The 27,523-nt window shown below is 38.9% G+C and overlaps 1 protein-coding gene across 7 annotated transcripts in view; it reads left to right on the top strand.

Annotated features, from left to right (window-relative positions):
* Positions 1-27,523, top strand: part of SGMS2 (sphingomyelin synthase 2) — a 130,704-nt gene that overhangs the window by 12,377 nt on the left and 90,804 nt on the right. For 5 of the 7 annotated variants that reach the window (XM_038581955.1, XM_038581956.1, XM_038581953.1 and 2 more), the window contains 2 exons: positions 16,297-16,464; positions 19,574-19,692. The gene's annotated coding sequence lies outside the window, so the exon portion shown is untranslated. Of the gene's footprint in view, positions 1-831; positions 1,055-16,296; positions 16,465-19,573; positions 19,693-27,523 lie in introns of all 7 variants that reach the window. The other 2 variants (XM_038581950.1, XM_038581954.1) reach the window with 2 other exon arrangements.

Genomic DNA, 27,523 nt, shown 5'->3' with positions numbered 1-27,523 from the left:
CACACACCAAAACACACACCAAAACAATATAACAAATCACAGGGAAACAATGTCTCATGTCTGAGTATAGAGCTAGAAGTTACCATCAACCCAGATCTCAGAGAATGAGACAGCATGCAAGCCTTAGAATTCAACAGGAATCTTATAAAGTATGCTTTAATCTCTAATGAACACACACAGACACACATACATAGCTTATAGCTGCCTCCCTAGTACCTTTCTTCTTGGGTCAATATTTCTGAAATACAAATTTCAGGAGTATAGATTATTGTGACTTCTTGAAGGGCATTTTGGAAATAGCTACAGGAATGTAAAATATAGTTAATCTATAATCAGCAGTTTTGTTTCCAGAGATCTTTTCTTTAGATCTACTGAAATTCGTACACAAAAATTATGCACAGGATAATTAGTAGTGCATGGTTTGTAATTGAGAAAAATTGGAAACCACTTACATAGCCCATCAATGGAGGGACTATTGCAGATGCTGGGGTGATAGTGGTGCCACCCTCGCTGAGTTTGATTCCAGTGGATATCTGATTTATACTGCAGGAGCTGTCTTAGCCTGAAGCACATTCGGAGTCTGCATTCTGGAACCCCTCCATTGCTACCTCAGACAGTACCACTGAGACATTTTAAGATTAGCTCTTTAATGCTGGCATAGCAAGAACAACTAAATGGAGGACTGACCAGCTACGTTGTGTCATTATTTGTTTTCTTTAAATGTTCCAAGAGTGCCATGAAATTAATCCACTTTAAAAATTTTTTTTCTATCCAATATGCTTTTCTCCCTCCAAATGACAAGGGATTCACATTTCTCTGTTTGCCTTTCAGATTCCCTTACAGTGTGACAGTGGCAGTCAGGTATCCAAGTCACATATTAAAACATCAGAGCCACCACTAGGATCCTTCCAGAGTTTCCATGGTTTTCAGAAATTGGGAGGCATATGGAAAAGAGTGAAAGTCCTTTATAGCCACTTTCCCCAAGCAGAGAGTTTCAAGCAGAGGGACAAGGATTATAATGTATGTTATACCACAAACGCAAACATTTCAGAATGTAAGCAAAACATTATCTTTTGGAAACTAATTGAATAACATCTACTGTGAATCTTTGAATGGGGTTATAGCCAGACATTGTGTGCATTTTCTAGAAGTTATCTACTAACACAACTAATTAGGGAAAGATGGGAAAGATCAAAATCAATGTCTAGACTATATATTTACTTTAAATAAATACAATTTTATTATTTTCCTATAGTAATATATATTAAACTACCACAGGAATCATGCCAAAAGTATTAATAAAAGATACAGAGTATCCAGTTTTAGATTAACACATTAACTATATGTAAATTAGATTTAAAAACAATTTGCCTAAAACAGTCCCTAAAATCTTACACCCACTATAAATTTCTATATCAAGCCATTTTGATAAGTCTTAAGAAAAACTTTAGCATAATTAAATTCACTGTTAGCACAAATTCAGAATTAGTTAAAATTTAGAATCTTAAGGTTGGAAGAGATCTTAATTAGTCTAACAATCCAACACTCTATAATATCCTTACCAGTTAGTAAGCATATATTTGTTGAGCACATACTATGTGATAATCCCATTGTAGGTAGTTTTTAGCCTATTCTGAAGAAATCTACAAAAGGAGGAACTCCTCACCTCACAAAGCAACGCATTCCTCTTTGAGAAGCTCTGACAATTAACCATAAGCTGGCAGCAATGTATCCTCGGAAACTTTTCTTAGTACTTTTGCCTCTGACTTCCCTTTTGCACATATCAATATTCTGTTTTTAGTTTCATACTGCTTGAACTACTTGGAGCATTTAACACTAATGAACACACCTTCTTTTGAATTTCTGTTCTAGTTTCATTTCTTTTCAAATTACATCTGATCCCCTGGTTATAACCTATTATATATATTGCACCCTACACTTTTCCTAGAGAACACTTATGAGAGTTTGTAAATAAATGCTTAAGAGCATGGACCTTGATGCCAAGCTGCCTGTATTCAAGTCCTGCTCTAACATACCCTAACTTATTTATACTTATTTATACTTTAGTTTCCTCACCTATAAAACAAGGGCAATAATGGTACCTACTTCATGGGTTGTTGAGTATTAAAGAAGTTAATATTTATAAAGTAGTTAGAACAATATAACTGACAAGTACTAAGCACCATTTGTTTGTAAATTAAATGGATGATTCTGTAGGTCTCTGCTAGATTGTAAATTGTGCGAGGATAAGAAATCCTGTCTACTCTGCTTACCGTGTTATCTTCACTGCCTAGTTCTGTGTCTTTTGCATCAGAGTGCTTGAACAAGTGAAGGAATAAGTGTATAAGTGAAAGAAGACTGAAACAATGTAACTGAGACAGATTTTATTGTTTCATATGGAAAGAGTACACACCCACCTAAGGCTCATCCCTATTCTAGACAATTTCCCTGGAACATTCCTTCCTTGAAAGCACTTCACTGACTGCCCTTGGTCTTTTCCTCTGACTTTCACATTTCTGATTACAGGAGCCCAGTGTTGGGAAATGCTTCTGGCCCCTTTAGTCTTGGCAACCTGCATAGATACCACTTTCTAGCATTCTGAACGGGCTCCCTGTTTGGCCTTCAGTTTTGTTCCTGACCTTGATATTGGTGTTTCCCCGAAGTCCAAGGTCCTCAGCTTGTGTGAGTTTAGGCTGACATGGGAACCCAGGTCTTCTTACTTAGGGATGTGATGCCATCTAGCCTCTAGCAATCTACAGTTCTTGGATAGGATTCTAGCAATCTGCAGTTCTTGGATAGGTTAGGAAATTTGGCAATCTACTACGCAAAGTACTTTTTATTCTCCTCTTTATTTCTCAACCAAGGATCTTTCCATTTTGGCCAGATCTAAAGGTGTGGCTCCTATTCAAGGTTTGCTTTGCATGCATTTGATAAAGTCAGCTTTGCATTTGTAACTTGACTCCGTTTTGTTCTTATTGCTGTTGTTGAGTTCTCTGTCATGTTTTAAAAGGAGTACCTTTTAGCATTTAAAAATATTTTATTTATTTATTCATGAGAGACACACAGAGAGAGGCAAAGATACAGGCAGAAGGAGAAGCAGGCTCCATGCAGGGTGCCCAATGCAGGACTCGATCCTGGGTCCCCAGGATCACACCCTGGGCTGAAGGCAGGCACTAAACCACTGAGCCACCCAGGCTGCCCTCCTTTTAGCATTTAGATCCTGCAAAACACTGGGAACATGCTAGAAATTCTTTGGCAAAAGGGAAGATTATGGGAATACAAAATCAACACCGCTATAAAATAGGTGGAAAAGATCCTCATCATCTCTATGTAAGTATAAGTAGATTCTAGTTACCCAGATACAAGTCCTTCTCTAAATCTAAGACCATAAAAGAGTTGACTAGTAGAGTTGACTCCAGATGATATGGGTTTTTTAAAAAAATTATTGAAATGTTCAAACCCTTCCAAAGACACCCACATGTGTACACACATGTACATCACATTTCAAAGTTAGTATCTCAGATTTTTATAAATGTTGACTTTGTTGTTGTTGTTGAAGATCTAGTTGATGATATTATTTGCTATTTGCCTGATGTTAGGGTAAAAGTTTAATTTTTTTTTTTTTTATCGAAGAGACTCAACACTTCAGTGGATTAAAAATAATGAAGTCTATTTTTCTCTCCTTTAACAGTCTCACCAGATGAATTAGGGGGCAGCTGTGCTTTACATAGTTATTCAAGGATCAAATTTCCCTCCATCTTTCTAACTTACTTCATTTGCCTTTCAGATCATCACACTTACCAGGTTAACTTTTTATTTTTATTTATTTATTTATTTGTTTGTTTATTTATTTATTTATTTTTGCCTCTCCTCCTCAGTTTTGGGAGGGCTAGTTCTCCCTCATCAACTCTATTTCTAAAGGTTATGGTACAGGGTTCAGTCCTTGGATTATCTTTCTTTTCTTTTCTTTTCTTTTCTTTTCTTTTCTTTTCTTTTCTTTTCTTTTCTTTTCTTTTTTTTTTTTTAAGATTTTATTTATTTACTTGAGAGAGTGAGAGAGACCATAATCTGGGATGGGAGAGGGAGAAGCAGACTTCCCGCTGAGCAGGGAGCCCAACTCGAGGCTTGATCCTAGGACCCCAAGATTGTGACCTGAGCTGAAGGCAGCCACTTAACCCACTGAACCACCCAAGCACCCCAGATCATCTCTTTTTTTCTAAATCACTCACTCCCTGGGTGATCTTACCCAGTCTTGCAGTATTAAATATCATCTATATTGATGATTTCCAAATAAATACTCTTAGTCTATTTTGACCATATTTTTACTGGTCACTTAACACTTCAGTTGGAATCTAATGGGTACAACCTTGACATGTCCAAAACCAAGTTCCAAATATTTCCCTCCAAATTCTCCTCTAGTCTTCCCAATCTAAATTAATGGCAATACCATTTCTCAAGTTCCTCAAGCCAAAATCTTGACTCTTCCTTTTTTCCTATCTCATACCTCATATCTAGTCCCTCAGTAAATCCTCTTGGCTCTACCTTCAACATACATCCAGAATGCAACAGCTTCTCCCTCTCCCCCTCCCCCCACCCCTGCCCTGTTGCCTTGTCTATTCCTGTGTTTGGTCTCATTTCATTTCCTATAATGGCCTAATACCTAGTCAACATTTCAAATCTCCCTTCTCTGCCTTATTTTTCTCCTTAGCATTTGTTCCTAGAAAACTGTACATTGTACTTATTTACCTTTTCTTATTGTCCATCTGAGTTCAAGCTGGGATTGGGCAAAGGCAGGGATTCTGGTTTCTTGTTCACTGATACATCCTCAGCACTTAGAATGCTGCCTGCAGGGAGTGGACTCTCAGTAAATGTTAGCTGCAAGAATGAAGGATTCTTGCTTCTCCTCCATGGTCTAAAGAGGCATGTGCATGCAATTGTTTCAGGGCCTGAACCTGGAAATGGCACACATCACTACCATTTATGTTTTCTTAGGGAGGTTTATGGGCCCACCCAGAACTCTGTAGTTTAGAAAAGGATGGAAAAAAACTTGGTGAACAGCTGGTAGTCTCTACCTTACCTGTTATTTACACAACTCATTTGTATCCAGAATGACAACTAAACCTGAATTTGAAGTTCCAGAGGTAAATTACAAGCTGAAGGTAGACCAAGCTGTTCAAGAGCTTACAAACCCAAGAGTATTTAATAAACCATTGATCACTAGTTTGCTCTTTAAAGCATGGCTGAGGCAAATCCCATTTGAAAGGCTCTGCCAAGTCCCAGATTGTTACTAATTGCTTTAGACAGAAACTGCCCAGAACACACAGACTGTATTTTTAGACTTTTATTATTTTATTGCTCAAAACAACCTGCAGAAATAATATTGAAAATGAAGAGCGAAAAGAAGTGTGAGTCAAAACTCCTTAGACAGTATAATGAAAGAAACTTGTTACTGAGTTTCTGATTATCTCCTCAATTTCTAAAACTCCTGAAATAAAGCAGTGGATTAAGTTTCCTCCTTCTAATAGATTCTAGAAATCTATGAAATGACTTCCAGAGAACTAAATGATGTAGAAGTATGGGGTGTGGAAAGTCTATAATCCAAAGTCCAAGCATAGATCTTCGCAAGAAACATAATATCAGATGTTGAAATTAATCAGTAGCCTAGCAGTAACGTTACTGTGCTTTATCTAAAGTTTAAAAAGTTTTAAGCCCCTTGCAGTCTTATAAAATAACTTAATCGAAGCTAGTTCCCACAGTTAGCAGAATTTATGTTGTTTTGTGTCACAATATAAACATAATATAAACACACACACACACACACACAAAATTTGTTAATGAGGCCCTACTGTTTCAGCAAATGAAATGTATTACATATCTGAAAATGGTTCAGATGTATTACATATCTGACCATGGTTCATATCAGAAGGATTTATTATTTCCTCAACTGCAAGAATTCATGATATATTTTTTTAAGATGTATTTATTCATGATAGACAGAGAGAGAGAGAGAGAGAGAGAGAGAGAGAGAGGCAGAGACACAGGAGGAGGGAAAAGCAGGCTCCATGCTGGGAGCCCGACGTGGGACTTGATCCCGGGACTCCAGGATCGTGCCCTGGGCCAAAGGCAGGCGCTAAACAGCTGAGCCACCCAGGGATCCCCGAATTCATGATATTTTAAGCAGTAAGTTTTTTCCTCTGCCAAAGAATCCAAAGAAACCATTTCAAGTAAGTATCCTTTCCTCTGGTTTTCAGTGTCCCATAAAGGATATTCAAATAAAGGCAGCTAGTGGGAGGAAGGCAGGAAGATGGGGCCTTTCAGTTGTATACTTAAAACTAATATCTCGGGATCCCTGGGTGGTGCAGCGGTTTAGCGCCTGCCTTTGGCCCAGGGCGCGATCCTGGAGACCCGGGATCGAATCCCACGTCGGGCTCCCGGTGCATGGAGCCTGCTTCTCCCTCTGCCTGTGTCTCTGCCTCTCTCTCTCTCTCTCTCTCTCTGTGACTATCATAAATAAATAAAAAATTAAAAAAAAATTAAAAAAAAAACTAATATCTCAATTGCTATAACTAAAAAAATCAGCTTCTAGATTTTTTTCTTCAAAGCCCTTTTAAGTAACTAACAGAATTTTGGATTTCATCTGCTTTACAATTTATTAACATATGTAAAACATTAACACGTAGGACCTACAAAGTAAATATTTAGTTACTATTCTAGAAGTTTCTTTTCTTAATTATGACTATCTCAGAAACTCTCAGTTTATTGAAGAAGTTATATATCTTGATGCTCTCAGCATTTACTTATTTTTATTTTTAAGGACTTCACAACTTGTTTGGAGATTATAAAGAATCCTCATACAAAGTAAGACAATACAACAAAGAAATTAAATAGTGTTTCCATTTCAATAATACTTGAATATACTTCAACTATAACACTAAACAAAGCACCAACACAAATCAGAAAAGCAGAAGGGATCTCTATGCAATGCTAAATAAAACAGTGATTAGTGATGCACCCTTTCCTTCTTTACCAGCACTTCTCAAATACTAATTAATAAATCATTAGAACAACACTTTTAGAGATCATTCCTTAAAATATTAGCATGATACCTAAATGGGTCCTTAAGTTTCCTGAAAACTACGTAAGTGCAAAGAAAAATTAATTTTTAAACAACTAAAATGTGGTACAAACTTTGGGGATCTATCACAACCTTGATAAAGCTTTGAATGGTAATCTGAATTTTACCCTCTGCCCTTAGAGCCATGTTCACAGCTGAGAAGTGCTCATTTCCCTTGCACTCTGTATGGAATTTCTGGAGTTTTAATATGGGAATTAATGGAGTTACCTGGGTTGGCTTAGCCGGTTAAGTAGCTGGCTCTTTTTTTTTTTTTTTTTTTTTTGTAGCTGGCTCTTAATTTCAGCTCAGGTCATAATCTCAGGGTCCTGGGAAGTCTGCTTGAAGATTCTCTCTTCCTCTCCTTCTGCCCATCCCCCTGCTTGTGCTCACTGACTCTCTCTCAAATAAATAAATCTTTTAAAAAAATAAAATAAGGGATGCCTGGGTGGCTCAGCAGTTGAGCACCTGCCTTTGGCCTGGGGTGTGATCCTGGAGTCCCAGGATCGAGTCCCACATCAGGCTCCCTGCATGGAGCCTGCTTCTCCCTCTGCCTGTGTCTCTGCCTCACTCTCTCTGTATCTCTCATGGATAAATAAATAAAATCTTTTAAAAATAAATAAAATAAGATGCGACTCAATGGACAATCAAGAATTAGTAACGATGAAGCTTTTATGTCATACTGAGTCTGTATTGTTCATTGTTAAGACTGGCCTGCTATGCTTTCTAGAAGGTCAATTGCACAATCCTGTGGCATATAGGACTTGAGAAATATTGTTCAAACTTCATACTGCTTAGTTCTATGAATCCAGCCCTCATCTGCCAAGACTTTAGAACCATTTTTCTTTGTGGCCATACTTCTGGTTGTCAAGTATGTATTTATTACTTTCCCATTTCAGTTATACAAATGAGAGGAAAATGAAATGATTTTTCTACAGAGTAAGGCACATAATAAGTTAAGCATGAGTTCAGATTTATTGCCTTATTAGGACTAGAGGCCGTCAGTCATCTACTGAGCAGTGTATGGAATTCATATATATTGTGCAATCCTAGCACTTTTTTGTTCTCATTCTCAATCTTCTGAAACAATTATTCCATTGCCTCTCCAACCCATTCAGTTTCATTCTATAGCAGTCACGGTTGTCATCTTTAATACTTACTTAAAACCAAGAATTTAATATTCTTCTGACCTAATATATCTGTAAACAATAGATCATATATTTTATGTGATAGTCTATAAATAATGCTTTTAGACAACAACTTCCTTCTTAAATATTTAATGGTTGAACTCATAAAAACATACCTTGAAATGATAGCCCTTTCCTCTACTAATCCATAGGTTTTCCCTGATTCATTGGGATTGTAGGTTTTGACACATAATTATACATATGCTTCCCACACACCAAACTTAAAAGAAAGAGAAATCACTTCCCAGGTGAAATGCAAAATATGTTGAATTGCATACTTACAAAAAAAAAAATCTTATAAGGTACATGCTCCTTGGGATTATTGTGAGGATCTTAATCAAAAACAAATCCCAGCTCAGGCTTTGCAAATGTGGGCAGCACCATAGGCATTCTTTGGAGTGTTAAAGATTTGCAGCTTGGTATTTTTTGGTTACTCTTTCCTAAGAAACATACAGGAAAAAAAATTTTCAAGCTGAGGAGAAGGGTCAGTGAATGAGTTATTTAAACTCCCCTTTTATTTCTTGAGCTGATGGGTGGGAGGGAACAGCTTGCAAGGAGAGGTTCTGTTAGAGCAGGATGTTGGTTGAACAACTGTCTTCAGACTCACCTTTCAGGAGGGACCCTCTCTATTTACTGGCTCCTCCTTCTTGGAAGTTTACCCATGTGCTCGTGGCATTTAAAGTTTGTGGGAGATCAGTTAACATGAAGTATTTTCTTGCATGATTGCATAGTTTTCTCACAACCTTGATAAACCACTATCACCACCATTGATAACCTACAAAATGTGTTATGAAATGTGACCCTGTTTCTCTCACATTACATCCAAGGTGACACTATAATCCCTTAAAAAAAAAAAAAAAACACTGCTGAGAAGCACTATCATTCAGGTCAGTAGCTGGGGTATCCCCCAATCCATTTGCCCACTGCAGGTCACTAACAACCACACTCCATCGTTAGGATAAAAATCACAAATGCTCAACATTGCCTAAGAAACCTGAATGGCATGTTCTCTGCCTACCCCCAACTTCAAGTCATACCCATGTCTGTCTCAGGCACCATGCGACAACCATTCTGGCTTTCTTATTTATTCTTCAAAAGGGCCAGACTTTCCCCACAAGATCTTTGCTGTTCTTTCTGCCCAGGATACTTTCCATCTTCCCAGCACTTATCTTCTATCCCTCACACACACAGGCACATTCTCTGTCTCTCTCTCTGTCTCTCTCTCTCTCTCCTAAGTTCAACTCCAGCCTTCAACTCTCAGCTCTCAGCTTAATGTCATTTCCTCAAAATATGTCTTTCCCCAATGCCCAAATTTAATTTAGGCTCTACTATAACATGCCTCAAAGAATCCTGTACTTCTCTTTTAAAACACATATCATGGGGCACCTAGGTGGCTCAATTGGTTAAACGTCTGGCCTTTGGCTCGGCTAGTGATCCTGGGGTCCTGGGATCAGATCTCATATCAGGCTCCCTGCTCGCACTCCCACTCCCTCTGCTTGTGTGCTCTCTGTCAAGTAAATAAATAAAATTTTTTAAAAAATAAATAGAACACATATCACTTTTTGAAAGTATGTATTTTTATGACTTGGTTTTAAAGCTTTTTTTTTTTTTTCTCAATAGGCTTATAGCAAACTCTGTCAAGGTAATCTGGGTCTCTCACCTCTGTAATTCTGGCAACTAGTATGTAGTAAACAAATAAATATCAGTTGAATTTTTTTTTTTTTTTTTTTTTTTTTTGCTTAGGACATGCCTTTTAATTGTCATAGAGCCAGTTCATGCTCAGAGATTGTTATCCAGCCCCAGTCATTCAACCATCCTTCAGAAGAACAACTAGCTCATTCCCTGACCGGTGCTAGCAGAACGCCAGGTACAGGTGGCCACAAAGTGCCTGTGCATGATAGTCAGAGGCTATTTGTATGCTTTCCTCTGTTCTCCACACAGATTGTATACTTTTCCCACTTTCTTCTAGACATTTTCCTCCACTAGCACAGTTAGAAGGCATTCAAGCACTCCCAGCAGCTGTTTGCATGTCTTCAAATGTTAGGTGAAGCTAAGGAATGTAATCTTTGCAGTGCCTCTACTCAAATTGTCGTATGTTATTGGCCCTGAACTCCAAGGAGACCACTTTGTAGAAGTGCCAAGTCTAATCCCTTATCCACAGAGTTCTTTGACTAGGAGAGTTTAATGAGCATGCCACTACTTTGTTGCAGGACAGCTGTTGCCTCAAGGCCTCCTTATGAGCTATGGGGAAAGCCATAGTTGAAGCATGTTCAAGCTGGCAGTGTCACTGGCGCTGAGACAAGACACATGCAACTCTATCTCACGCTCTTCTTTCCATATCATGTTATGAAGAGAATGCTGCTCAGTTATAAAGTCTCATGGAGGGAACTTTGTGGCCCTCTATAGGCAGTCATCCATGGAGATAAGCATAATCCTAGAGCCCCTGGTAATAACTCCTAGTCCTTGACAGGCACTAAGTCATATGTATACTCTCCACGGCTTGTCCCTGACCCCTGGCTGTAGCCACACCAGAGATACCCCTTAGCATTCGTAAGGCCATAGCATGACTAGTAGCAGTTACAGATAAATTATTGTTAGAAATTCTTACTCTAAGCCAGCTGACTTTACATTTCTTGGGCCATTTGTTTTAAGTGTAGTTCCCTTGCAGTTCCTAATAGGTCTTGGCTATACATAATTTATGGCTTCTATTTTTAAAGTGCTATCAGAAATCAATAAGAATATAAACACACCACTGTTATAAATGTCCACATAGCAACTGTCATCCCATGCCATGCTATTCTTTTCACAGAGATAACTAGAACAATTGATGCCCTTTTTATATCAGTTGTTTCACTCAGGTTGAGCCATAGCTGAATGAAATATGAGCTAGTGTTAAGGAAGAGCACTCTACCCTGAGATGCAGATCACTTTGTGGCATTTATTGAAGTCTTTGACTGTATTACATGTGTTTTGCAATTTAACACCAGAATGTGATAATTGCTTTATTAATGGATCACCAATATCTTCATTAAGAGATCAACCAACATTTATTAAATGCCTACTATGTACCGTCAACATGTCAGGTATCAGTGTTACCTGATGAATAAGTCGTATTCCTGCCTTCAAGGTGTTTCCAATCTACTCTGTTTCCATATTTAAATTCTTCTTAAACTCTGAAATATGGGCAATAGATCTCATTCATCTCTATATTCTAAGGTTGCCACTGAGTAGCTGGCATATAATAGGTACACAATCATGCTTATTATTCAAGTTAATGAATTAACAAATAAATGAATGACTGAATTAAGACACAGAAGTTCCTGAACAAATATTTGAAGATCTAGGCTGCCAGAATCCACCAGACCAAGAAGTAATATCCATTTTTTCCTCTCTTGAGTTTAGAAAACAGAAGAGACATACTCTTTGCCACCATTCCTACCACTTGGCCCTCACCCAGCCTCCATACCTATTTTCCCATGCATACATCATTTCCCCTTGCTCTGGCATTTGTTCTATATGGACAAATTGTCTAGAATAACATAAGGACAAGGGTGTTGGGTTTAATAAATAGCTAATTAACCAGGGCTTTTTTTTAATTTAAATTCAACTTGCCAACATATAGTGTAACACCCAGTGCTCATCCCATCAAGTCACCCAAAGCCATAAAATACCTAGGAATAAACCTAACCGAAGAGGTAAAGGTTCTATACTCTAAAAACTACAGAACACTTATGAAAGAAATTGAAGAAGATGTAAAGGGATGGAAAAACATCCCATGCTCATGGATTGGAAGAATAAATATTGTGAAAATGTCTATACTATCCATAGCAATTTACACGTTCAATGCAATCCCTATCAAAATACCATGGAATTTCTTCAGAGAATTGGAACAAATAATCTTAAGATTTGTATGGAACCAGAAAAGACCCTGAATAGCCAGAGGAATGTTGAAAAAGAAAACCAAAGCTGGGGGCATCACAATGCCTGACTTCAAGCTGTATTACAAAGCTGTGATCATTAAGACAGCAAGGTACTGGCACAAAAACAGACACATAGATCAGTGGAACAGAATGGAGAACCCAGAAATGGACCATCAACTCCATAGTCAACTCATCTTTGACAAAGCAGGAAAGAATATCCACTGGAAAAAAAGACAGTCTCTTCAATAAATGGTATTGGGAAAATTGGACAGCCACATACAGAAGAATGAAACTGGACCATTCTCTTATACTATACACAAAGATAAAGTCAAAATGGTTGGGAGACCTAAATGTGAGACAAGAATCCATCAAAATACTAGAGGAGAACACAGACCAAAAACCTTTTTGAAGTTGGCCACAGCAACTTCTTGCAAAATATATTTATGTAGCCAGGGCTGCTTTCCCCTTCCATTTCCCAAAGTGAGTCACAAGGTCAGTTACCATCAGATTTTGATTTAAGATTCTTTCAATATGTGCATTTCCTTCTGTGAATTTATTAGACCCAGCCAGTGCTTCGGGGGCTCAAGAAATCAGGTGCTTTATAGGAAGTAGAATATAACACAAAAGTCAGTCAACTACTTGGATTCTAAAATCCACCATGTAAATAAACTTCGGGTTTGAATGGGGCACCAGATTAGCCTGTGTTTCTCTACTGATAATGGCGAGAGTCAAGTTATCCCACTGAGTCTGGAAAGAGCCTATGCAAGTGATCACTCAGCAGGTTGCCTGAAGATACTAAGGCGCCAGCATTGAGCACCTGGACACTTCCATGAAGAGATCCAAGAAGAAATTGGGCTTTCTTGATCAAACTGTGGGCAAAGCTATAAGTAATGATAAAGGATGTTCAACATAATGTCCCTTCTTTGAATATAAATCTTAGCCTAGACATTTTTGCTTCTGGGTATGAAGTAATCAAAATTCATAAATCACTTTACTTTGAAGACTATAATATCTATGTGGATCAGAAAAATCCTCAAAGAACTCTTTGGGAAAAATTATTTAGTCGTTCAACTTAAAAACTTACCTGCAAGGTGACAGGCAGCGAATTAGGTGAGTATAGACCAGTTCCTGTTCCAGAGGATCACACAATCAAGGGAGGGAATAATTCCAAATGTATCAAATGCTGTGGAAAAACTTAGACAAACCTCTCTCAGGGCAAAATGATAAGAGCAACATCCTCTATTTCATGCAGAAGAGGATATGTAGCTCAGTTTTTAAAAGTGCAAGTCTGAAGGCAGATTACCCTATCCTACAGCCCACCATCAGGCCTCAGGATTGAGTGAGCCAATACAGGTCAAGCACTTCATAAACATTTACCACTTGCTAGCTACTCTCCCTGGACTAAAATGCCTGACTTATTCTATTCATTTCTTTTTGAAACACTATCTGCTCCATGTGCAACTTCACTTTTTTCTCATTATTGAATAGCCATCCTCTCCCCCAAAACTTTAGTAAAAATCTAAATACATATTATTATTGTTCATTAGCTGCTAAAAGTTGTTTCTAAGACTAATGAGGATATTGTCCAAAAAAAAAAAAAAAAATTCAGGCCTCAAGGAACATAGGTCCCAAGGGCAGAGCCAATTGAGGTGGCCCCAAGTGCAACACCAAGGAGTACTCAAGTCTTCCAGTGTCTAGGTAACCAGTGTTTTCTTCAATACACACGGATATATCCTTGAGCCCAGGAGAGACAAAACTGACAAATTTTAAGGCAGGACCACAAGCAGTTCCAAAATACCTATTTAATTCCAAAAGTTTTCCTTGGGCTACATTTTGAGAATAGGGCAGGGAGGGGAGGTACATTTCCCTACACCTTCACTTTCCATAGGGAGAGGGGTAAATTTCTAGCCCTAGGAAGAGAGAAAGTATTGGGAGCACAGCTGGATACTCAGGCAAGAAGAAATTATGTCTCTGATTGGTGATGTGGAGAAGAAGTTTCAGAACTTATCTTCAGTTCCATTTTCTCTATTTTAGACACCTGGTCTCAGGGTGTTGTTGGCTAAACTGTGTCCCCATAAAAAAGATAGGTCAATGTCCTAACCCCCATACCTCAGCATGTGACGTATTTGGAAATAGGGTCTAGATTACAGAGATAATCTAGTTAAAATGAGAGCCTCAGTGTAGTTCCTATCCTAACATGACCCATGTCTTTATAAAAAGGAGAAATTTAGACTCAGAGATGGACACACATAGGGGGAAGTCCACATGAAGAGAAAGGGAGAATGCTATGTGATGATGCAGGCAGAGGTAGGAATTACATTGCCACAAGCCAGGGAACATCCAGAGCTCCCAGAAACTGGAGGAAGCAAGGAAGGATTCCTCCCTATAGGTTTTAGAGGGAGTGGTCCTGACAATACCTTGATTTTAGATTTCTAGCCTCTAAAACTGTAAGATGTAGAGTTCTATTGCTCTAAGCCACCTCACTTGTGATACTTTGTTACAGTAGCCCTAGCACACTAATATACCAAGACAGACACTTACCTTGCTTACTCTGCCCCTACAAGGGAAGACTGCATATCCTTCCTGGCCTCTGACTGAGACATTTGAATCAAAGTGGGTGAAGTGGGGGTGGATAAGGCAGGGAGGTGTTGGATCATGTTAGCAAACCCACCAACATGGCTCCTTCTCTAAACAGCTTTTATTGGTAGCAAAGCAAACATTTAGACCAGCATCTTATATTTCAATTGTTGAATTTGAAGGTCTGATTTTCTAATCTAAACTCCAAATCTAGGCAGAGGCACATAGTTTGCATATATTAACTCACTTAACCTTCATAGCAGCCCTATAAGGGTATGTCTTACTGTTGTTTTTTTTTTTTTTTTTTTTTTTTTTTTTTTTTTTTTTTTTTTTTTTTAAATTTTTTATTTATTTATGATAGTCACAGAGAGAGAGAGCGCGCGCGGCAGAGACACAGGCAGAGGGAGGAACAGGCTCCATGCACCGGGAGCCTGATGTGGGATTCGATCCCGGGTCTCCAGGATCGCGCCCTGGGCCAAAGGCAGGCGCCAAACCGCTGCGCCACCCAGGGATCCCTGTCTTACTGTTGTTATACCCATTTTACAGATGAAAAAGCTTAGTCCTCAAGCAGTCAAGTAATTTACCCAAGGACAATGAATGGTGAGGATTGGGTTGTAGGCAGCCTGGAGCGAGAGTCTGTCCTCCCTGCCTATGCAAAGACTACATTCTGAGAGCAATCCATTAAATAGCCCTATTAAAAAAGAGATCTCATGGTCAAATATATAAAACTAATCTTTGATGAAAAAAGTAAACATTTCTTTAGTCTCTTCTGATCTTCTCACAGCTTTTACAATGCCAATGTGCTTTATGACTCTTCATCAGGATATGGAGTTCAGCATTTGGCCACAGAGCACTTTTCAAGAAGTATCTCTTGGGATTAATGTTCTGAGGAACACTAGTTTGGGAAATATGGAGAAACTACTCTGGTCGGGGGAGATACTTTTTGGTTTGGTCACAGATACAGGATTTTTTGTAATTTCTATATGTCAGTTAAAATACTAAGAAATTCCTTCCATTAAATTTTACTAAGAGTTATATGAGTTTTCATAGGTAAGGCTGGGCCATTCAGGCTGACACTGACACATACCCAAACCATTGCAGTAAAGGACAGTGGAATTGTTGTAACAGAGATACAAAGCAAGGTCAGCAGAAGACAAGGCTACATTTCAGAGGGGGAAAGGGATAATTTCATGGATGAGGTAGAGTTTGAGCAGGACTTGAAGGATAGGCAATTATTTAGGATTAACTTAATTAATTTTAGGCCTAAATCAATTCTGCTCCAGGATAGAGTCAGAAATCCTAGAGACTCTGAAGGTCAGTTATGATCCTAGAGTTTGTACAGGGGTAGTAGTCCTACAGCTAAGCAAAGACCACAAATTGGCAGCCCCTAGGAAAGATGTGACCAACAGACTCTTGTTTGGCGAGCATAATGTGCTGGTACATATATGTGTATATGTATGTACAGCATTCCTCCTCTTATCCATGGTTTCACTTTTCACAGTTTCAGTTACCCCAAGTCAACTATGGTCTGAAAGTAGTATAATCTTCCTTCTGACATATCATCAGAAGGTCAATAGTAGCCTAATGCTACGTCATGACAGACTGTGGCCTTCACTTCGCTTCATCTCACCACATGGGCATTTTATCATCTCACATCATCACGAAAAGGGTAAGTAAAGTAAATAAGCTATTTTGAGAAAAAGAGAGATAACATTCATGTAACTTTTATTACAGTATGTTGCTGTAATTGTTCTATTTTATCATTAGTTATTGTTGTTCATCTCTTACTGTGCCTAATCTATAAATTAAACTTTATCGTAGGTATGTATGTATGGGAGAAAACATAGCATATATAGGGCTTGGTACTATTGGTGATTGGAGGCATCCACTGGGGGTCTTGGAATGTATCCTCCATGGATAAGGAGGGATTACTATACAAGTGTAGGTTTAATTTAATACATGTACTCTTGGGTCCCAACATCAGTCCCATCTGATTTACCAGCCTGGTCCCTGAAGTCATCTGAGTCTCCCTCTTCTAGGGTGGTATAACTATGCACTGCAGCTAAACGATGCAGTGCCTCTACTCATCTACCAACATATTAATATGACAATATCATGGAAAACTTGACAGTTGGATCTCTGTTGGGGAATACATATGAAATATCCCTCTGGATATGGTACGCTGATTCTTCCTATATTGGTTATCACAACCTCTCTCCAAAATGGATAAGCACATACCTGTGCTTAGCCCTGCCTATAGCATTTGAGTTCAGTAATTTTTATAATGGATTATATTACATTAAACTTGGCAGATCTATCATTCTTTTAAATATGCTGGGAACAGGAGAAGCATAGGATGCCAAATAATTTAAAACGTAATCTTTAAAAATCATTAGATAATGATCCACAGGCCAACTAAGTCATTTCCCTTAGGGGCTTTTTAGGTTTGTTTTGAAATCTTTTATAGTTTTGGTTGTTCTTCTGAACAAATATAGTAGTTTCATTAATGTTCAGAAGGTAAACAGTGTATGTTTACAACATATTGTTATGGTTATAGGCACTCAAGTGTAATAAAATGTATCCTTACATATGATACTCTTGTAGAGCTTTGACCACAAGAACTATTCTATGCCTCCTTATAATTATTGCCACACAGGGTCTGGACAAAGATACCAACAGAAAGCTATTGTGGGCCTCTTACCATTTTTCTCAAGAGGGGCAGAGGTAGGAAATCACTCTTTTTACTTCTCCTATGGAATTCAGTCCTCACGACTTGAAGCTATATCACGCATGGAACTGGGTTTTCTTTTCTCTTGCAATAGACATCTTCTTGTGAGGACACTGATTCTGAGAGATCACAGGATTCCACAGAGCAGTGCCACAGAAATGCCCCAACTGCTTCGGCAGAGGGAGAAGCAGGCTTCATGTAGGAAGCCCAATGTGGGACTCGATCCCAGGACTCCAGGATCATGCCCTGAGTCAAAGGCAGGTGCTCAACCGCTGAGCCTTCCAGGTGTCCCTCATTCAATGTACTTTAAAAAGCTACAATGTATAACTGATTTTTATCCAGTATATACATACAGTTTTTAAATATCCAGCCAGTACTTAAAAGGCTTTAGTAAACACTAATAACACTGCCCTACCCAGTCCACAATCCTGCTCGCCACCCTACTCACAGTAAAAACCACTTCCAACTTTCATGTTGCTTCTACTAGCAATTATTTATGTATTTAAAATTATATTATTATACTGCTATTTATTGATCTATTTTAAACATTTTCTCTATACTTCCTGTTACAGAAGTTGAAGTATGTCATGAGAGATGTACACACACACATACATCCTTTTCCTTCCTCGTCCTCTCAGTATAGCTTTATTACAATTTTTGGCTGTCAGCAATCATTTACATTACTATATCCAGGAAATATTCACTGTTCAATCCAAGTTGCATATAATGAATATTTCCTTTTCATACAACATTTTCTTTTTTCCTGGAGTCAAAACTACCATTTCTTTAGCTTCGCATATGTCTACCGTTTATTTTATTTTAAATTCTTTCCAAGAGATCTACTGAACCTCTATGAATAAATATTCCCAAACATTTGAACACATTCATACCATTTTTCACCTAGAGACCTCCCTCCATAAGCCCTCTGTCTTCTGTTCTAGTTGGGAGAGGTTGGCTGCCCTCTAGAAAGGCTTGGGGCATAACAACCTCTTCACTCTTCTAATGGATCCTCTTGCATTTATCATCAATCTGAAAATGTATTAAAAGACACAATCGACATTTATTTCTTACTTACTGCTGTGGACTGAATTGTATCCCCCTCTAAATTCATATATTATGGGATGCCTGGATGGCTCAGAGGTTGAGCTTTTGCCTTTGGCTCAAGATGTGATCCCAGAGTCCTGGGATCGAGTCCCACGTCAGGCTCCCTGCATGGAGCCTGCTTCTCCCTCTGCCTGTGTCTCTGCCTCTCTCTGTGTCTCTCATGAATGGATAAATAAAATATTAAAAAATAAAAGAATAAATAAATAAAAGAATAAAAGAATAAATAAATAAATAAATAAATAAATAAAATTCATACACTGAAGCCCTAACCCCATGTGACTGTATTTGGAGATAGTGTTTTTGGGAGGTAATTAAGGTTAAAGGACATTATAAGGATGGGGTCCTAATTGGATAAGCTTGATAGCCTTATAAGAAGAGGAAGAGAAAGAAATCCTTCTCTCCACCATGTGAGGACACAACTAGCTTTCTGTAAGCCAGGAAGAGGCCTTTCATCAGATTTCCCAGCTTTCAAAACTGTGAGAAATAAATAAGTGGTTAAGCCATCTAGTCTAGGCATTTTATTATAGTGGTCTGAGCAGACTAAGGCAGTACCTTTTCACTGGGTGAATCTGAAAAATATCAGTATTTGTCAGTCTTAGGGTTAATTTAGGTTCTCCAGAGAAGAATCCTCCAATCTGTTTACCAGTCTGTTGACAGAATTCTGAGAGTGTAGCAGAGAAAAGAGTCTAAGAACTATAATTCAGCACAAAAATGTTCATTCTACCCACATTCTTACAACTCCGTGCCTTGTTCTGTCCTTTCACTGGACTAGGTGTCCTGAAGTCAAGAATCTCTCTCTAACCCAGTTTCTCCAGAGAATAAGATTCCTTGAGCAGGCTGGTAGCATATGGGAATGTAGTCTGCTGGCTGGGTCATGTAAGGAAGGGGACCAGTAAGCTCAATCATTGCATAAAAACTTTCAACCAACATCTCTGTTTTCATCCAGATACTCACCTCTACCTTCTGAAGTATCTGCTGGATCCAAGTGCAGAACATCTAAAGAGCTCTACATGGCAAACTGACTTGTTTCTTATCAAAATTCTTCAACTCTGCTACTGTGCCCAGGTATCTAGGTGTATATGCTGCATGCCCTGCTAAGTCAGCTTCTACTTCGTATGCGTTCCATTTTCCAAAAATGTGTTGACATGGCCTTATCTGCCATTGCCTCCTTTCCCATTAATTTTGACCTTGTGGTTTATTATCTTTTGTTGTTCCTCTTTTCTTTCTTGGTGGAAATATTTTAAGATGCAGTCCCCCAGTATATCCTCAAGCCATTCTGGCAAACTCTACCTTGGTTTCCATCTCCCCATAAAACTGTCCTTGCCAAGGTTGGCAGGTATCTCTATTATTGCCAGTGTGGTGGGGGCTCTTCTAAACGTATCTTACCCAGCACAGTGGGACATGATACTGTTGATCTCTATCTTCATGCCCCACTCCTCTCCAAACATCTGCTGGTTTTCTCTCGCATAACTGCTTCTAATCACCCACCTCTTTTATTGGTTTCTCCATCTTCCATCTCTACTTGAGAACAAAATGTTGGAGTTTCCCAGGTGTTAATACTGGATCTTCTCTTTCCTAGTTGTGACTTTGCCTTGGGTAATTTCATCAAATTCTTATAGGTTTAACTATTTTCCACTCCCAGATTAGTATTTCCAGGCTTTCCCTCTCCTCGGACTCATCCATCCAACTGCCTAATTTTTTATACCTCTTACACACCCACAAATCCTACCCCTCATCGGGGAACTTCTCTCTGTCTCTAGGTTGACGTCACTAGTCTACAACCATTGTCTCCTGTCTCTAAAAAAAAATATAGTAGCCACGTCAAATAAAGCTCTAGCATCAAACTTGTGACAATTGCTGGGAGGTTCCTGCATGGGAGCTACCAACATCTGCAGGGACATATCTTTTGACAATTGGGAGAGAGGCCCTCACTCAGAGATCCTCTTGCCTTCATATACTCCAAGTCATTATCCTCCAAAAAGAAAAGTTTTCCCATTAATTCAAATTTCTTCTATTTTATGAAGAGGGAAAAAATGCTGAGATGATCTTTTAAAACAATTCACTGTGGTAGAAACCACCAAAACAATACAGAAATCAGAAAAACAGCAATAAAATTTTCCATTTGGGGAAGGGAGAAAAACACAACTAGGAAAGCATTCCTTTGCTTTTTTCTCTCTGCCACCCAAGTTCTATTTGTACTTGACAAGGCCAAACTAAACTTTTTGCCTTGTTAGGAACTGCAAGGATTTTTCCATTCTTTTTTTTTTTTTTCTTTCTCCCTAGACCACAGCAGCTCTCTTCCAGTATAGCTAGTTGACTTCAACTTTTCACCATAATTCTATTGGATTTCTCTCCCCATTTTCTCTGGAGAATGTTATTTGAGTACATATTTCAGTGCAAAAAAAAAAAAAAAAGGAAGGAAATTTTAGTTGATTTTTAAAAAAATTACTACTCAGTAAAACAAGGATGCTACCAGATAAAAAAGAATTCTTTCTTTTAAACACGTCTTCATTTTGTAGGAACTGTATATTCATCCTTCTGTTGTTGGTGCTGTGAAAGATTTCAGGGGAGCAGTCCTAAGACGAACGAATTGCTTTATTAAATGGTGGCCCAATTTGCTTTGGTTTATTGACTGTTTCATTCATTGCCTTAATATTTCTGCTCATGCAAAGGAAAAACAGTGCAGTGGTTCTGAAGCCAGATGGTTAGGTTTAAATCCCAGCCTAGCTACTTAGCTGTGTGACCATGTGCATGTCGCTTAACCATTATCCCTCAGTTTCCTCATGCTGTTGATATACAAGATTGTGACATGGCCAGTGTATTCTAAATGCAATTTAAGTGCTAGTTACATCTAAAGGCTAGGTATACATTTGTTGCTAGGAATCAAATGATAGGTAAGACCAACATCTCACTCTACGGGGCTTTCTAGTTGTAAGATTTAAGCAAACAACTTCACTTAAGCCTCAGTTTAATTATTTGTAATCCAGCATCTCCCTCATAGGATTGTTGTGGGAATCACCAAAGATATGCTAAGGAAAATGCTTAATAGGGTGTGGTGAATATTAAACACTCAGTGTGAACTAACATTGTTCAGCAATAAAGGCAGATAATTAAACAGCTGTAGGGATGTAATAACTTATGGTCGTGAAGTTTAGGGTGCTATACAACCACCCACTAGAATATCTAAATTGAATGAGTTAGCCCAAAAGAGAAGTGGAAGACAATTTTCAGACAGGTGAAATCACTGGTTTAAACAAACTGGAAGTTTCAGATAGTGAAGAATGACAACTGGAAGTGGCAAGCTTTAAAATCAGAGCAGTAGGTAGAAATCAAGTCCTAATAGACCTTTCAGCTATTCTCAGAGTTGTAGTTCATCCTGAGAACTGGGTGAAACGAGATGTCATGTAATGGGCTCAGGTAGGGGAGTCACCTTTAGAAAGAGCCTGATGGCTGCAAGAACATGGAATGGGCTGGAGGGGCCTAAACCAGAGGCAGGAAATCTTTGGGAAGCTACTGCCCGTTCTAGGTTCTAAGTGAGGGATGGAAGGTAGTGGCCTGGGACAGGGTAGTGACAGTGGGATGTAGAGACTTGATGTGCTTCCTTGGTCCTGCCACTTTGGAGAACACTTCCTGATTTCAGTTTGCAGTCCTCTTTTTGACTTACATAGATTCTCCCGTGACCATTTCTTTGGCTCACCTCTCACCTACCAAAGTGAGGGGAATTTTTTGTTCTCCTGCAAATTCCCAAAACATCCTGCCAGGGCAGCAGGCCCTTAAGAGTTCACCAGTGTTTGCTGGTTTGAGGGCTGATTGTTTCCCACAAAGAGAACAATTCTTAATCAAATACTGCTTGAGGCTCATACCATTTGTTTTGCATGCTGCCATCTGGAGCTGCCCCCAGATATGTCATGTGACTGGAGTGCTGCAGAGATGATTAGGACTGCAGTTTTCCATCTAGAAAGTTAATGTTTACCTCACTGGGAGAAGTGCAAGTACTTCTCGGTGAAATGAAATAATGAGTTACCAACTTCTTCACCACCTGACCATACTTTATCCAACTACTTAAAAATAGTTCCTCTAGAAACAACTTGGGTATTGGGCAATGAAGAGGGTGTATTTAGCTTTTTCCTGGGAACCCAACCCACCCCAGTCATTTAATTCACCACGAGAGTTCAATGTGACTCGGCATAATCAGATACAGGAGTCCTGGGTTGTGATAAGATAAGTAAGCAATAAATATCTTATTCAAATAAGAAGACATGACATTTTAGAGGTTATTTGCCTCCATATTTCTCTCCTAGACCATTATGGGTTTTGGGGAGGAGAGAGTTTTATGGGTTTTGTTTCCAAGCACCATCTTTGTTCACTAGAAGCCCCATCAGAATAGCCTCAAGCAAAATCATAGGTAAAGGAAGTGAATTTAGACAGCACTTCCCACTTTTTATGACTCTGCATTGCCAGCCTTCAATGCCTTCACTCGATACTCTCTTGGAAATAGGAAAACTAATGAACCAATTCCCAGTTAAGTCTTTAGTATGTTTGTCTTAGTATCAGGTGGACGTAGTCCCAGCGAATCAAAGGTGATCTCAGATTCAGAGGGCCTGCAGAATTTGCTGAAAAACATAAATTTGGGGGTCATGAAGCTAACAGGAGGAAGTCCAAGTCAGAACCAGTTTACTTGAGATCAACGTCCAACCTGAGAGCCATGAACATCAGGTCTTCCTGCCCTCCTCTCTGGCAATCCCCTGTGTAGCCTTGACATTTAATTCCACAAACCTTCCAACACACTAACTTCAGATCTCTAGCTACCACTACAGTAGCAAGCGTCAACTCTGTGGGACTTATGCCAAAAGTTCCCTTGACCAGCATTGGGTTAAATAATATCCCTTGCAATTGTGCCCACTCCAAAATGATAAATTTATAATCTGTCTCTCTCTCTCTGAAAGCAGCAGCCTCAAACCTGCACTTCAAGTTCATGGAGACTTCAGGATTTATCCCTTTTCCTGGTCTCCGCTATCTCTAGTTTTAGGGCCTCTCTGATCTGGTTCCATTCCTTCATTCACAGAACTAAATTTCATAGGTTTTTTACTTTATTTGATATTGTTCTAGACCAATTGCTATCATCCTTGGCTGTACACTGAATCATTCAAAGACCTTTTAAAAAAATACTGTGCCAGGGCACCTGGGTGGTTCAGTGGTTGAGCGGCAGCCTTTGACTCAGGTCTTGATTCTGGGGTTCTGGGATTGAGTCCTGCATCAGGCTCCCTGAAGGAAGCCTACTTCTCCCTCTGCCTATGTCTCTGCCTCCCTGTGTCTCTCATGAATAAATAAATAAAATATTTTTAAAAATTTAAAAAATACTGTGCCTGGGACCCACCCAGAAATTCCAATTTAAGTGGTTCATGGTGTAGTTTAGGCCTCAGGGATTTCTAAAGCTCTCCCAGTGATTCTAATCCACAGATAAGGTTAGAGACTGCTGGTCCAGAGATATAGCAATGACCAAGAAAATAAGGCAGGGCTCATATTCTAACAAGTTCAAATTCTATCCCTCCTCTGAGTAAACAATGCCTTAATAACCTCACCAGTGTACCCTTCTACTAAACTGGCTCTTCCTGGTTCTGGTCCTAGATGAAACCATCTAACTGCCTCTTCTCAAGCACTCAGGTATCCTGGCACAGCTGTGTTAAAGATATAATTCTGCTGATTAACTTCATTATATATTTACGAGCTCCATCCTCAGCTTGGCTCTCAACCTTGGCAAATTTTTACTTATCTTTTGCCAGCTTCCTTTCTCATTTCTGAAAGCAGATATCTCCAATCTTTATCTCTCTCTCTCTGAAAACCCTCTATCAAGATCCTACCTTTCTCACTCTCAGCTGTTAACTCAATCTCTGATTTAACAAGTAGTACAGGAGTAAACTCCAGGTCAGAAGCTTTGCTTCTCTGAAATTGCTCTGGCAAAGGACACCAGTGACCTCCTTGACAAATGCAATATTTGCTTCCCTGTCCTCATCCGTTCTATAGCAGAGGTTATTGATCATGACGGTTCTTTACTTAAAATGACCACAGTCTGGTCAAGATAATGTGGAATTGGAGGCCAGGAAATAGGTGGAGATGAGAAGAGCAGGCTGCTTTCCTTTCACTGTCTCCTTGATGAAAGCCCAGTTGTGCCAGAGAACTCTGCTATCAACAGACAATGCCTGGGAATCCATGGTCAGATTACGTGGCCAAGAAAAGGTCATTTGCTACAGGCAAAGGGCCCCATAGTCTTAGTTGACTAAATAATTGGCAAATCATGACAGTCAAGAAATCATTTTGCATCACTGTACCCTTTAGAATGTTTCCACAAATTAATTCGAATTACTTAAGATCCTGAGTATGGATTATCTGCAGATTTCTGAGGAAAGGCTATTTAGGGAGTCTCTGAATTACAAAGCTCAGAGTGATTTTTGTTGTATATTTGTACAGTCTTGTAAAATCCCAAGTCCCTTTAACTTGGGACTATCTGGAGCAAACCTACATAACTGCTTACCTTGCCTTCATGGTGGCTTCTTTTTTCTCCTAATTTTCTAATGTTTAAAGATAATGTTAAACCTGACCAAAGAGCATTTTCCCACCGCAGTTACAGATGATGTAATGTTAATAACTTAGGCTACATTTAAATTGTATAGTAGTTAGTATAGGGGAGGGGTTTGGGAGAATAATTGGTTAAATTAAACTCTGAAGTCATTGGTCTTTTTTTTTTTTTAAGATTTTATTTATTCATTCATGAGAGACACACACAGAGAGAGGCAGAGACACAGGTAGAGGGAGAAGCAGGCTCCATGCAGGGAGCCCGATGCGGGACTCCATCCTGGAACTACAGGATCACGCCCTGGGCCAAAGGCAGGTGCCAAACCGCTGAGCCACCCAGGGATCCCTGGTCTTTTTAATTTGCCCTACTATGCTTATTCCCAGCTGGGATCTTCCAGTTGAGAATCTCGATGGAGTTCAATGCCCTTAGAAATACCTTATCATAAACCAACCTGTCATGGACTCCCAAAACTCTGTAGGAAGCTATGATGGTTATTCTCCCTTTGCCCTTCCAGATCCATTCTCACCCTACTCAGCCCTGTTCTGTAGCCTTGGACTCTGAACTTTCCTGCCTGTACCATCTGACCTTCCTTCCTCCCTCCAGGTCAATCACCAGCAGGAAATCTAAGAGGAGAGAGGTCAGGATCACTGTTCATCTCACTCTCTGCACTCTGAATGGCTACATTTCTCCACCTAAGGCCACAGCTTCTGTCTAGCAGCTTCTTTTTATGGTGCTAGCTCTTACTGGCACTGGAGACCTCTTTCCCTCCCTTCCTCTCCAGGCCCAGAGGTGATAATGACTTCCAATGTCCCTGGGTGCTTCATCATTTCTTGTTTCATCTTTGTACTGGCTTCTCTAACTACATCCTTTATAAATAGTCCCTTCATTAGACTATTTAGTTAATCTCTTTGGGTATGCCAACTTTTTCCTGCCAAGACCCTATTTTGAGTATATGTACACCCATATGCCTATGGTGCAACATTTTGGTGAATATAATTGCTACTATTATTCTATGTTTTCCTCTTAACTTTTTCTGTTGATTTAGTTATATACAACGGGAACTAACTAGCATGTTGCAAAGGGTGTTATCCTAGAGATGATGGGGTAGGGGGAAGCCAGGAGCCAGAAGTGGTTGGCCCTGGTAGTCACAATTAAAGTGGGTTCTAAGCAGGTTGTCATGCAGTCCATGAGATGGGGCAAAAACCTTTGAAAATAAATGTGAAATAAATATATTAACTGTTTCTGAGTGAAATATGATCACATTCTGATAAATGTAATTCTAATGTGTTCATATTATTTTCCCAACTGTATTGAGAACACTTTGAAAATTGATTGATTTAGGAAGCACACATGAATGGGGGCGGGGGGGGGGGGACCTACAGCAGACCAACAGACTGAGCAAGGGGCTGATCTCAACACCCTGAGATCATTTCCTGAGATGAAATCAAAAGTCTGACCCTTAAACTAATGAGTCACCCAGGTGCTCCTGTGTTGAGAACACTTTGAAACCAGGGATATATGCTACACCTTTGGTCTCCCTTATAAAACTCAGCATATAGTAGGTACTTGATAAATGCTTATGGGATAGATGGACTCAATATAGATGAAAAGTGCAGTTAATCAAATGTATTTATAGAGTAGCAACAGGTGGCTAAGTGGAGAAACCTAGAATACATATAATAAATAAGATAAATTTTCTCCCTTCAAATTTAATTGGAAGAAAAGTAGATATAATGAATGAAACCAGACCAAGAAATAGATGGTTAAAAGAAGGACAAGATTAATTTATAAGAACTAGCTAAGAAAGGGCAAGTGAAGGAGAGAATGAAGAATGGCAAGTTAGGGGTAGGAGTGGGTGATATAATGTTAAATTAAGCAGAAAACAATGGATTTTAAAAACACAAAAGAAAATAGGAAATGTTTTTAAAAATTATCATAGGCAATTGCTTGCTTCTGAATCTTAAAACATTCAGATTAAATATTGACTGCAGACTAAGGAGCCATCAGAATCTAAGAGGATGTTGTAAAGATTTAATAAATGAGTTAGTGATATATGAAAGTAGTCTGGCTTCTTTTCAGTGACATTAGTATAAAAGCAGGTGTTATTTAATGTGAAAATTATAATTGTATATATGATACAATCTTTAGTGGCCACTGCCTGAAAACACACCAAAGATTAGAATTGAAAAAACTGAGAAGCCAAAGATTTTCATCTGTTATTATTCACTTTCCATATCTCTTCATTCCTGACTATATTTAGTTACCAGAAAGTTTTATATGATATACATATGGTTGTTATAGTATTTATTACATAATTAAGGT

The sequence above is a fragment of the Canis lupus genome, chromosome 32 (assembly GCF_011100685.1).
Source record: "Canis lupus familiaris isolate Mischka breed German Shepherd chromosome 32, alternate assembly UU_Cfam_GSD_1.0, whole genome shotgun sequence".
Classification (NCBI taxonomy): Eukaryota; Metazoa; Chordata; class Mammalia; order Carnivora; family Canidae; genus Canis; species Canis lupus.
This window is presented reverse-complemented; position numbering and strand designations above follow the sequence as displayed.